This window comes from Bos indicus, chromosome 17, assembly GCF_029378745.1.
Source record: "Bos indicus isolate NIAB-ARS_2022 breed Sahiwal x Tharparkar chromosome 17, NIAB-ARS_B.indTharparkar_mat_pri_1.0, whole genome shotgun sequence".
Lineage (NCBI taxonomy): Eukaryota > Metazoa > Chordata > Mammalia > Artiodactyla > Bovidae > Bos > Bos indicus.
In genome coordinates this window covers 64,007,929-64,020,991 of record NC_091776.1, presented here as the reverse complement: position 1 = coordinate 64,020,991, position 13,063 = coordinate 64,007,929, and the positions used below count along the sequence as shown (strand labels likewise).

Below are 13,063 nucleotides of genomic sequence, written 5' to 3'. Positions count from 1 at the left end.
CCCCCCTCCCTCCACACACACACCCCAGCTGCGGAACACTCTGTAACCGTGGCACAGAGCCGATTTATGTCTTCTCCGTCAGTCCCCGAGACAGCCATCTGACCCTGCATGGGAACAGAGCTGTTTGGTTCTGTTTTTTTTCCCCCTGAGTCCTGAAAAATAGGAGACATTTCATCAGGTGGCATCTTCCTTGAGACCCTTGAGACCCTTGAGACTCAAGAGATTTTACAAAATCTTTCTTGAGACGCAAGAGAGTGCGGGGAGAGAAGCCAGGAGATCTTTTGAAAGTGATCATCTTGGGCCTTCACTGTGGGCTTGTTCCAGAAGACATTTCACGGACACCCCACGCCCTGCTCAGGGTTAATTTTCCACACGTGTCAGGAGGGCCAAAATGACTGTATTGCTGATGGTAGCTTGGACTTTAAATGACCCGTGGTTCAGAGATCTAGGGATTTTGAAATAAAGCGAGGAATGGGATTAAAAGGAGGTGACAGAACTTTTCGCACTTCGCCTGGCTTATGCCACTCTTCACAGCCTTGGGAGTGGAGTGCCCCAGGGATATTTTTAAACAGCAGGAGCTAGTTCATCTGAAAGTGACATTTATAGTCCCCTCAGTGAGCAGCTGGCTAGCTGACATTCAGGTCCTCGGCAAAAAGTGAACCTGGAAAATTCAGCCTGGATGCCCAGTTGAAAGGACATGGGGAAAGGAAAGAGGCAGAGATAAGTGGTAAGTGAGCTTTCCTCTCCCTGGGGTCACTGACCACACAGCCAGTGTCCAGGTGAACAGGAATTTAACACATAGCGAGGGCAGCCTCTGGACAGAAGCATGGCTGGCTGTGAGAAGCTGATGTAAAGGGCTGGAAATGTAGTGTAGATGAAGGACCTTTCTTTGCTTCTATAAATGGGTATGTTGCTGGGGATCCCTGTGCAAACTTTTATCAGTTCCCCAAACCAGAAGAGTTTAGGCCTACCTAAAAGGCAAGGGGGGAGATTTTTGACTCCCAAAGCTTCTGTTATCAGGAAAAGAATTCTGTTTCCTATAGATGTCTGATTTCTCAAACTCGCTCTTTTTTTTTTTTTTTAAATGCAGACTGTTAAGAGTCAAACATTTCTGGTGTCCTCTGTGGCCAGAAAGACATGATTTTCTTTCATTTTTTAAAAAGCGTAGTACTAAGGAAGTCTTGAATCAAGCATGTAGTAAAATAGGGCTCCTCCCTGAACCATCCTTCAGTCTCTCTCTCCTCCTTCCAGGGAGCCCCACCTTTACCAGTGCACGTGTGTGTGTGCTCAGTCACTTCAGTGTCTGGCTCCTTGTGACCCTATGGACCGTACACCGCCAGGCTCCTCTGTCCATGGGATTCTCCAGGCAAGAACACTGGAGTGGGTCGCCATGCCCACTTCCAGGGGATCTTCCCGACCAGGGATCGAACTTGAGTTTCTTAGGTCTCCTGCATAGGCAGGCCGGTTCTTTACCACTAGCGCCACCTGGGAAGCCCCTTTACGATGCAGTTTAGTGTAAAACTTCCCAGACCTTATGTCCTTCAGACTTTTTGTTCTGAAAATGCACTGTGTTCTTGATCCCGTCTCACGTCAGTCATTACTGTTATTTTGACACACACAGGCACGACTGAGGGGGAGTTCCCAGGAAGCAGGTCTTTTTCAATTTAAAAACTGGAAGGTATAGACATTGTTTTCTAAATAATTTTTGCTTCTAACAGTGTCTTGGGGCATCTTTTCCAAGATGCGATTTCTTTACTGACTGACCTCTCCAGGTTTTATATGGAAAGACCCAGCCCATCCTAAGTCAGGTGATCAGAGTTGCAAGCATCCCCAGAGCGTGACTTTATTTGAAGAGCTCTGGGAAGGCGTTTTGTGTTCATGCAAAAGAGTTTTATGTGCCCCTGCTTGGGTGTCATGTAAACTCCCTCAGCCTCTTGTTACCTTCAGATCTGAGATAGAAATTAGAGTATGACTTTATACCAGATACTTGATCTTTACGGGGAAATAAACACTTTAATTTCCCAGGTAGCTCAGTGGTAAAGAATCCATCAGCCAATGCAGGAGACCCAGGTTTGATCCTTGGGGGGTTTGGGAAGATCCCCTGGAGAAGGAAATGGCATCCCACTCCAGTATTCTTTTTTTTAAAAAATTATACTTGTTTATTTTTAATTGATTGATGAACACTTCACAATATTGGTTTGATTTCTGCCATACATTAGCATGAGTTAGCCATAGGTGTACATATGTCTCCTCCCGCGAACCTTCCTCCTGACTCCCCACCCTTCCCCACCCCTCTGGGTTCCTACAAAGTCCTGGTTTGAGTCCCCTGAGTCATACAGCAAGTTTTCATTGGCTATCTATTCTCCATATGGTAGTGTCTATGCTTCCACGCCCCTCTCTCCATGCATCTCACACTCTCCTTCCTCTCCCCTGCCCTTGTCCGAAAGCCTGTCCTCTATGTCTGCATCTCATTGCTGCCCTATAAGTAGATTCATCAATACCATCTTTCTAGATTCCCTGTATATATATGTTAATATACTTGTTTCTGTTTGTTTTTCTCTTTCTGACTTACTTCACTCTGTATAATAGGCTCTAAGTTCATCCACCTCATTAGAACTCACTTGAATGTGTTCTTTTTTATGGCTGAGTAGTATTCCATTGTATATATGTACAACATCTTCTTTATCCATTCATCTGTCGATTGACATCCAGGTTGCTTCCATGTCTTAGCTATTGTAAATAGTGTTGCAGTGAACACTGGGGTACATATATCTTTCTCAATTTTGGTTCCTCAGGGTATATGCCTAGGAGTGGTACTGCTGTGTCATATGGGGTTTTATTCCTAGTTTTTTAAGGAATCTCCATACTGTCTTCATAGTGGCTGTATCAATTTACATTCCCACCAGCAGTACAAGAAGGTTCCTTTTTCTCCACACCCTCTCCAGCACTTGTTGTTTGTGGATTTTTTGATGATGGCCAGTCCATTATTCTTGCTGGGAAATCCCATGGCCAGAGGAGCCTGGCGGGCTATAGTCCAGGGGGTCGCAAGACTTGGACGTGACTCAGTGACTGTGTGTGTGTTCTAGTTGCTTCAGTCATGTCCAGTTTTTTGTGGCCCCATGGACTGTAGCCCATCAAGCTTCTCTGTCTGTGGGATTCTCCAGGCAAGAATACTGGAGTGGGTTGCCATTTCCTCCTCCAGGGGATCTTCCTGACTCAGGGATCGAACCTGAGTCTCTTTTTAAGTCTCCTGCATTGGCAGGTGGGTTCTTTACTGCTAATGCCACCTGGGAAGCCCATTAACTACTCAGGTTCTAATCAGTAGGCTGGGTGCCTTACGTCTTGCTTTATGTATTTTTAAACTTTTTAGTACAACAAATGAACTTTTTTGGGAAACGCACTCAGAGGTAGAGTGAATAATAGCACAGCAAGCCCTACACATTCACCAGCTGCCTTCAATGGCAGTTGGCCTTCTGCTCTTCTAGTTTCTCCTACTCACACATACACCTTTCCCTCCTGTATTTTCCTCCAACATTTTATTATGAACATTTTCAGACATACAACAACACTGAAAGAAAGTTACAGTGAGCACTCATACACCCACCACTTAGATTCTGCCAGTAACGGTTTATTATATTTGCTTCATCACATGTCTGTTTCTCTATCTACACTTTTTACACATTTCTTTTTTTTTGGCCGCGATCTTAATTTCCTGACCAGGGATTGAACCTGGGTCCCTGCATTATGAATATGGAGTCTTAACCACTGGACCGCCAGGGAAGTCCTGTACACATTTCTTAGAAATTATAGTCTTCAATACCTTTTCCCTTGAATACTTCAGTAACTCGAGTTACTGAGTAACTCAAGTTACTGTCATTAACTCAAGTTCTGTTTCTCTGGAGTATTTTCAAGCAAATCTCAGAGCCAGATAAATACTTCAGTACATTGCTCTAAAAGAGATGAGGACTTTTTACAAAAGCCATTGCCAGGACTTTCCTGGTGGCCCAGTGGCTAAGACTCCACCCTCCCAGTGCAGGGGCCCAGGTTCAGTCCCTGGTCAGGGAACCAGATCCCACACGCTGCCAGTAAGAGTTTGCAAGTTGCAGCTAAGACCTGGCGCAGCCAGTTAAATAAATAAAAATATAAAGTCATTGCCATGATTATCTACCTCCAGCGCAATTAATGCTGTTTCCTTTATCCAGTATCCAGCTCATGCTCAGTGTCCTCTGGTCACCTCAAAGATTTTGTCTTTGAGGTTGTTTTGTTCAAATCAGGACCCACGAAAGGTCGTAGTAAGTCTCTTTTCACCTAAAGTAATCACTACCCTCCTTTACTAAATGACAGTTGCTTATTGAAGAAATGGAATCATGTGTCCTGTAGAATTTTCCCCATGCTGGACTTGGCTGATTAAGCTGAATAAGCACCCTCAAGGCATCATGTAGCAAGCTTCTCTGTCCTTCTTAATAAAGTATTAAGTCTAGAGTCTTGAATGAACTCAGGTCCAAATGCAGAGCTGTTGCTGTATACTCCTCATGTCCTGTCGAGAAGAACAGAACGTCTGATTATCCCACTAGCAGTGATGCCAACTCATCGTAGAGTCTGGGGATAACCTGATCTCCATTGTGAAATTCCTCTTCAACCTTTCCCCAGATGGCTTTACAAGTCACCGATGGTTGGAGCCTAGGACATTATTATTTCGTTATGGTTGTGAATCATGGTTTCCTACTGCCATCAGTCATTCCGTGTTTATGAGCCATCCCTGTTCTATGACTTAGAACTTTCACCCACCGCTTGGTAACCTTGAAGCATACAGGGTCTTTTCCTACAGCAAAGGCAGGATAGATGCTCAATCACATCCCTTTCTTTGGTAATTCAGTCTCCAAAGTAATAAGTGATGCCACGGCAACCTTCCAGGTGTCAGTGAGGGGCAGGGTTTGTATTTGTTGTCATAACAGTATGACCTCATGATTTTTAAAAATGTCAATATATTTGATGTATTTCAATCCACTGCAATTGTCGTCTTATTTTCTGGCCCTAAGTATCTTTTTTTTTGACAGGGAAGGCCGTTCAGGGTGTACCTCCTGTGTTTACAAGTCTGCCCCAGCCCTGGAGTCAGTCATTTCTCCAAGGGGTCCTGGTTCCTTTTAGTGGGAAATATACTTAGAAATCATAATCTGGACATCAGGGAAGTTCCGTGACTCTATGACATGATTCCCGTGGTTGCTGTGTTCGTAATGGACTGGAGAGACATGACTGGGGGCAGGTAGATGGGTCAGGAGGCTGGTACACTGGTCCCCATGAGAGAAAACTGTGGCTTAAAGTTGGTCTTAGGCAGAGTACTTAGCACAAGGCTTGAAGCATCCTGGAAAATGCAACCAATGGGAAATGCATAAAAGAAACATGCTTTCATGATTTGCATTGTTTGTATATTAGTGAACTGAAACCTTACCAAAACTCTCGGAGGAAGGCATTCTTACCATCCCCGTCTAATCCTCAAGAAAACCAAAGCTCAGAGAGGTGAGGAAACCTGCTCAAGATCATGCAGGAAATAAAGAGCAGAAATCTTGAATCTAGCATCTCCAGATCCAATACTTCAACCAATACACTGTGTTGCTCATAGGTGTCATTATTTCAAACTCAAAAAGAAAAAAAAACACCTAGGTTATTTCTGGCACTAAACCTGATCCCTCATCAGTGAGGCCGACTTGCTTACACTTCATGAGATTGTAAACCGGGATTCCAGAGTGAGAGGGCTGGGTCCCAAGGGCAGAGCCAACCGTCAGACCCCGTCCCCGCCCCTTGGCATTTCTGTGTCACTACACTTTAGCAGGAAGTGGCCCTTGAGACCGCTGCTGCTCAATCGATTCAGCTCTAAAGTTGGCAACTGCATTTCCAAAGCTGGCAGGAAGCATGGGGGCAGCCTTGAAAGTGAACCGCAGTCCCCAGGGTGGTGTATGGCTCAGATGGGAAGGAGGTGCCCCCCCGCCCCGAGTTACACCACTGCCTTCCAGGCTGGGTGCTGCAGTGGTCCCACCCGGGAACCAGCCTGAGTGGAGGCGCTCAGCCAACAGAGCCAGGGGTGACGGGAGGAAGAAGTCCCCATCATATAACAGCTCTACCTCACAGGGAAAACAAGGCATTGGATCCCTGACCCCCAAGGCAGGGGCCATCCTTCATTTACACCAAGCTAAACAGTTCGCCTGTGGCTTCCCAGGTAGGTCAGTGGTCAAAAATCTGCCTACCAAGCAGGAGACATGGGTTCCATCCCTAGGTCGGGAAGATCCCCTGGAGGAGGAAATGGCAACCCACTCCAGTATTCTTGCCTGGAAAATCCTATGGACTGATGGGCAACAGTCCATGGGGTCACAAAGGGTCAGATACAACTCATCGACTAAAGAACAACAGCAAACAATTCACCCACCCCGTGAGTGCATTTAATCGCCCCGGTGGGCTGCTGAGGTTGGGGAAACTAAGGCTCGGGTTACCCACTCTGCTGGTAGGTAGGTGGCAGAGCTGAGATTCCTGCTGGGGTGGCCTGGCTGTAGCACCTTCTCTGAGCTCTCTCCATAGCTCCAGCCCTCTCCAGCTCCAAGAAGGAGGTGTGGCCCCCACCTTGCTCACCATCCCCGTCTGCTACCCCACCCCCACCCCCACCCCACCCTTTTCTCAGCGCCAGGCCGACCGTGTAGGGTTCCTGGAGAGATTCTGTCTCCTCCTGATCCTGTACCTCTGCCTGGTGAAGTCACACACCTTCCGTCTCAGCTGAGATATCCCTGAGAAAGCTTTCCCTCACCTCTAAGACTGAGGCAGGGCCCCTGCTTGCGCCCTTACTTTGCTCCAAGATCTTAACTTGCTTCCCACTGAGAGTGTAAACCCTGGCTGGGCAGGACCATTCCTGCTCTGTTTGCTCCATATCCATGACAACCGGCACCTCGCCTGTGCCCAGGAATTACCTGCTTGTGAATGAGTGATGGTTGAAGAATGCAAATTCCCGGCACAGAAGGAAGAGAGAGGAAGGAGGGTAGAGTTCCCTCTGGAAGGTGGAGGGGACCTCAGGCGCGCAGAACAGTCAGCTTCTGTAGTTTCTATAGGAATGACGCCAGTGAGACAGGATCAGGACAGATGAGCCCGATAGACCTCTGAGCTCACAGAGGAAGTTTTCCTCTGGAGGTGAGGGATCGCTGCTCTTACATTCCTCCAAGACAGGGGTCAATCTGGAAACATTCGGGCTGGTTTTGCCTGCACACCCCCGCCACACACACAGGTCAACCCCATCCAAAGCTGAATTTGTCTCCCCAGGTGTAAATCCAGCACCTGCCATGTAACAGGCACCAGGGACGTGCCCCTTTCCAGGTCAACAGTCCCAGAGGACCCTGGGACTTCTGATTCTGAGCCTTTCCCGACTGCAGGAAGAACTGAAATGTACAGACTTTTCTCAAATGTGTTTTCCTGTTGGAAGCTGGGTTCTTACATCGGTGGCCCCTGAGGCCGCACACCTGCTCGATTCTAGGACCAACTGGGTGTTGGTATTTCAGGCTTGCTCTATCAGTGTTTGCTGAGATTCTCCAGAGGCCTAGGTGTTCTGACAGGTGACAAGTTTCAGAACTGCCGACCCTCCCCGTGTTTCTTCCAGGCTTCTGATTCCATCCATCCAAGAGGGTGGCCAGTTAATCAATTGAATCAATAGTTTGCTCACCTCCCCCTCTTAGGGGTCTAGGCTTTGGAGTCAGGCAGAACAGGGCTGGGTTCTATGCACCTCCAAAGCTGTGTGACTTTGGGAAACTCACTTCCCCTTTCTGGGCACTGGATTCTTATGCCTGATCTGTGAAATGTGATAAGATACTTTCCTCGTAGGACTACATGAGGAGTAAACGAGATCCTGAATGCAGGATGCTCATTATAATGGGAGGGGTGAGAAGTGAATTTGCTCAGTCGTCTGCGACTCTTTGCGATCCCGACTGTAGCCTACCAGGCTCCTCCGTCCGTGGAATTTTCCAGGCAAGAGTACTGAAGTAGGTTGCCATTTCCTTCTCCAGGGGATCTTCCCGACCCAGGGATCGAATCCAGGTCTCCTGCATTGCAGGCAGACGCTTTACCCTCTGAGCCACCAGGGAAGCCCCATAATGGGAGGGGTAGCTGTTGTTATTTATTAGCTGTTGTTCGTAGTTGAAGAATAGCAGAGCACAGAGTCTGTTCCCAGAGGTGGAGGCTGCAGTTCTCTTGCTGTTCCTCAGGGGGCAAGGAAGTGTGGACGCAGTACTGATGCCCTCAGCCACAGTCGCAGGGAAAGGTGAGGTTTGCGGATTACACAGCCAGTGTGATTTCTCAAGTCTCCCCATTTGTAGGGAGCTATACCTAAATATCTTCTTCAGATGCAAACTTTCTAAAGAAAACAAATGATTATCCCTTCACAGTAGAACCATTCTGCTGGTTACTGCTCCCAGTTTAGTGACTTTGGCTGAGTTCCCATCTTTAGACAGTAGAGTTAGAAATTTGCCATCCAGCAGGTGTCGAGGGCAAATTCTCTTTGAGATTTCCTGGCCCCTTGGCAACCTGGTGAACTCCTATTCCTCCTTCAAAGGCCCAGAGCAGATGTCATCTCTTTAATTTTTCCCCTGTCCATCTCCACACCTGGAAGGAGTTCTTTCCGAACTGCCTTCCACAGCCTTCCCTGGTGGTCCGTGGCTGAGTCTGCCTTCCAATGCAGATAACATGAGTTCCATCCCTGATTAGGGAACTAAGATACCACATGCCACACAGTGCGGCCAAAAAAAAAAAAAAAAAGAAAATGAACTGCGTTCCAGATGTGACTTTTCCTGATTCTGGGATTCTAGTGGCTAAATCGTGATTTTAAAAGGTTATTTTTCCCTTTGGGTAGAACTCTCCCATCTCTCCCAAAACCTTTCCCAGGAGAAGAACCCCCGAGGCTAGAGAAGTCATTTTGTTATTTATTTCTTGTTGCATTTTAGTTTCTTAAAGGCGTGGATGCAGAGATTTAAAAACAAAGCCAGGGCTCTAAGAACCCAAGCAGCGCCCCCAACAGTCACTTCTCAGGTCTGGGGTTTTAGGACCTTCCTCGGGGCTTATGGGGGAAATTGTGCACAGAGAGCAGGAGGACATGAAGATTAGGAGCGTGGGCTTCACAGCATGGCCACCTGCGTCCTATCGGTGTGAGCCTGGGAGGCGATGGGGCCCACAGAAGGTGAGGAAGAGGCAGTGCCTTTGTAGAGGACTTCAGGGGCCCCTCTTGATGAGACCATGTGTGTGAAGCTCTCAGCACAGTGGCCGTGCGCTCAGAAAACGCTGCTGGCAGGAAGACACACCCCTCTGATCTATTAGGGATAAACTTCCTGTCCCGTACCACTGTCTCTGGGACTTCCCTGCCCATCCAATGGTCAAGACTCTGCACTGCCCATGCAGGGGGCGTGGGTTTGATCCCTGGTCAGGGAACTAAGATCTCACAGCCGCAAAAAGAAAAAATAAAAAACGCAAAATAAATATAAAATTAAGAACCTCATCTCTCTGAATAACATAAAAAGTCATACACACACACACACACACACACACACACACAGTTCTCAGGACCATCTCTGTTGGATCAGGGAACAGACAGAATTTAATTAACAGACATGAATTCAGCCTGAATTAACATCTGCTGCAGCCCCACAGATGGCCTCCTCTTTGGAAGAAACCACCTGCCCCACAGGCCTGCAAAGCTGAAGGGGGTCCAAGGAGTGTCTCTCTGTGAGGGTCTTCCTGTCCCACTCGGGCACCTGAGCAGTGTCGGACTGGGGCGGCCACCCGCGTAGAAACACCCAGTCTGTTTCTGCCCCTTGGTGGAGGAGAATCTCACCATCACCAGCCGTGTTCTTTCCATTTTGGTTCAGCAAGAAAGGGAGGGTGGTGTTCGACAGGTCTCGGTTGATCCTACCAGTAATCCTATGACATGTGTGAGGCTGGGGATTTTCCCTCCTTTTCTTGATGGGGAAACAGATTCAGAGAGGGGACAGGATTCGTCAGAGACAACCCTCTGGGGGGCAGAGTGCCAATGGGCAGTGATCCATCCTGCCTGAGGCTCTCTGCTTGGATCAACTGTGCTCAGCGCCCTGCCTGAGTGACCGCTCTGGATTCTTGGCGCCTCCTCTGGGAGCTGCGCCCTTACACTGTTTTGCCGACGAGCATGCTGAAGCTCCTTCGCCCAGAACTCACCCCGTGTGAGGTGAGAACCCACATCAGTGTCCCGGGCACCCACCAAGGTACCTGAGGACAGTGGGTCTTTACAGTGACTATTGTCCCACGCTGGCCTGGAGCGGGGGATCTTGGTGCCACTCACGGCAGTGTCATGAATTTCACATGTGACCTCTGGCCTCTGCTCACCTACCAAGCAAGAACACTGGACCTGCCAAATGTCCCCCTCTCAGCCTGGCAGTGGGAACCTGAGTGGCTTATGGGGAAACACAGGGTTACCTGCGACACCCCAAACCTAAGGGCCAGAGTGCAGGTTTAATTATCTACTGGCAGGTTTGACCACCTTGGGGGCCTGGCATAGCATCCTCTATTACTGTAATGCTCTCTGAATTTGCAAAAGCATGTTGCACCATTGCCTGCTAGCCCGAGGGGCCTTGGACTTCATCCTGATGTTTTTGCTTGTTTCCATCAGGCTCACCTTGGCCAAACCCAGGTTGTGCTGGGACGGACACCTCCTACCAGTGTCTGACAGGTGAATACACGGGACCAAGAAGCTGGCCTGGTTATGGGAGTGCTTTCTGTTTAATTTTGGCTGCACTGGGTCTTCCTTGTGGCTCTCAAGCTTTCTCTAGTTGCGGTGTGCAAGCTTAGTTGCCCCTTGGTATAGGCAATCTAAATTTCCTCACCAGGGATGGAACCTGTGTCCTCCGCATTGGGAGGTGGATTCTTAACCACTGGACCCCAAGGGAAGTCCCTAAGGAGTATTTAAAACTCTAGAGACTTGGAGTTGGGCGAGAGGGTGGGTGATTGCATGAGCAGTGAAGTAGGCTCTAACTCTAGGATGGTGGGAAGCCAGAGGGAGGTGGCTCAGTGGGCCCTAGAGCCACTTAGAGCACAGACAGCTTCTTAAGTACTCAAGTTTGAACCCACAGGAGGGAGAAGGGCAAGGACTTTGGCAAATGGCTTATATTTACAGATGGCAGATAAGGGTGCCTGACTTGGGAGAAAGCTCACTCGTGTACAGCACGGGCTGGTCCAAACTCCTCCCCCACCCTGGCCTGATGCATGACACCAGGCTCCTGCTGAAACAGGACACTCCACGGCCCACTTCCCTTAGTCACCCCGTGGGCGCCTGTCGGACCCACACGAGAGTGGAGCCAGCGGCCCAGCAGCGGGGGTAAGTGGCAGTGAGTGCTCAAGAGTTCATCTCTGTGGAAAGGGAACGGATGGCTGGTTTAACACTGACTTGCTGCCCTTCTCTGTCCCTCGAAGGCCCAGCCAGGTATGGTTGGGTGTGCTGCGGCAGGGGAGGGTGGGGGAGAGCTGGAAAACAAACCCCTGACCCGTTTCCCTCTCCAGCCCCATCCGGCCACCAGCCAGCACCTGTTGGAAATGAGCGGTTTTCTGCCTGTGTTACGATCAAGGCCACAATTGCCCTGGCACCAGGCAGCTGTTGCTTGTGTTCGGTTTGCAAGAAACAAAAATAGCTTCGGCCCTCCACTGGGTTTTCGGGTCAGCTGGGTTGTGTCAGTGAAGGGCAGCGGCTCAGCATGGCTTGTCTGCCAGGGTTCACGGGAAGGACGTCACTGGCCTTGATTGCCCGTGGGTCTGAACCACATGCACAGTGCTCCTTCTAGACTCTGGCTGTGCACACCTGGTTCCACCCTCTAGGTTCATGGCTGGGTATCTGACTTTAGGATCGTATCCAGGTGTTCAGGGGAACACCCTCCACTTTATGGGATTTACTTATATCCACTTTTGATGGTGGTGCAGTGGGAAAGGTACCGGCATGGGCCTGAGTATAAGCAGAGTCAAGGAACTGAACTCTGAGCCACAGTTTACTGACTTGTAAAATGGGACTGAAATAGAGACCGTAGCAGTTGTAACATCCACCAGGTTGTCCTGAGGATTGGGATCTTGAAGGCACTGTACATGCTTGATGGCTCCTTGATGCCTCTGATAGCATTTACACAAATGCTATCTAGGTTATTCAAAGAGCAACGGTGAGGCCTGTAAATGGGGCAAGAATTGGTATCCCCATTTTACAGATGAGAAAACTGAGGCTCAGAGGCGCTTTCTCAGAGAGTTCCGCGTTTGTCTCTATGTACTTGTGAAAAGTTCTCATGTGGTGGCCTATGGGCCACCCCCCTCCCCCCAGTCATCACACTGGCAAAAGTAGGGAACATGGGGATTTCCAGGTTGGTCCAGGGGCTGAGACCCTGTGCTCCTAATGTGTTGAGGTCCTTTAATGGACCGGAACCTGGTGGTCCGGAGTCGATGATAAGAAAGTAAAGGAGAGAGAAAGAGGCTGACATTCCTTGGTTTATGCAGAAAACCAGTAAAGCTCCTGACACGGGGCTTGAGCTGTTCACGAAGGCACCTGGTGCCCTCTCGATGGGGTGAAGGCGCAGAGCGCCTTCTCGAGAGGGTCTCAGAAGCCTGGGCAGGAAAGTGAACACAGCGGGCTCTGCGCTCCAGAGAAATAGCCTGAGAGAGAGAGAGAGAGAGAGAGAGAGAGAGAGGACACGGGGACCCAAGCTCTGATGGAGCAAAGGTGTTTTATTCAACATTGTGTGGGTATTTATACTGCCTTACAAGGTAGCTATTTTCGGCAGAGATAAAATCAAAACTTATAGCTAGTAAAGGCTCTGCCTGCAATGTGGGAGACCTGGGTTCAATCCCTGGGCTGGGAAGATCCCCTGGAGAAGGGAAAGGTTACCCACTCTAGTATTCTGGCCTAGAGAATTCCATGGACCCCCACGGGGTTGCAAAGAGTTGGACACAACTGATAATAATAAAAGCAATGTAAAAACAAAGGTTAAAAAAAAAAAAAAATCAAAACTTACAAGTTATCAAGGAAACATGAGGTCATCCA

The 13,063-nt window shown here is 48.8% G+C and overlaps 1 protein-coding gene across 5 annotated transcripts in view; it reads left to right on the top strand.

Annotated features, from left to right (window-relative positions):
• The first annotated feature begins 288 nt into the window (after window positions 1-288).
• Window positions 289-13,063, top strand: part of ACACB (acetyl-CoA carboxylase beta) — a 115,422-nt gene continuing 102,647 nt past the window's right edge. The window contains exons 1-3 of one of the 5 annotated variants that reach the window (XM_019977293.2): window positions 524-727; window positions 10,661-10,720; window positions 11,165-11,365. The gene's annotated coding sequence lies outside the window, so the exon portion shown is untranslated. Of the gene's footprint in view, window positions 728-10,660; window positions 10,721-11,164; window positions 11,471-13,063 lie in introns of all 5 variants that reach the window. The other 4 variants (XM_070769717.1, XM_070769718.1, XM_019977292.2 and 1 more) reach the window with 4 other exon arrangements.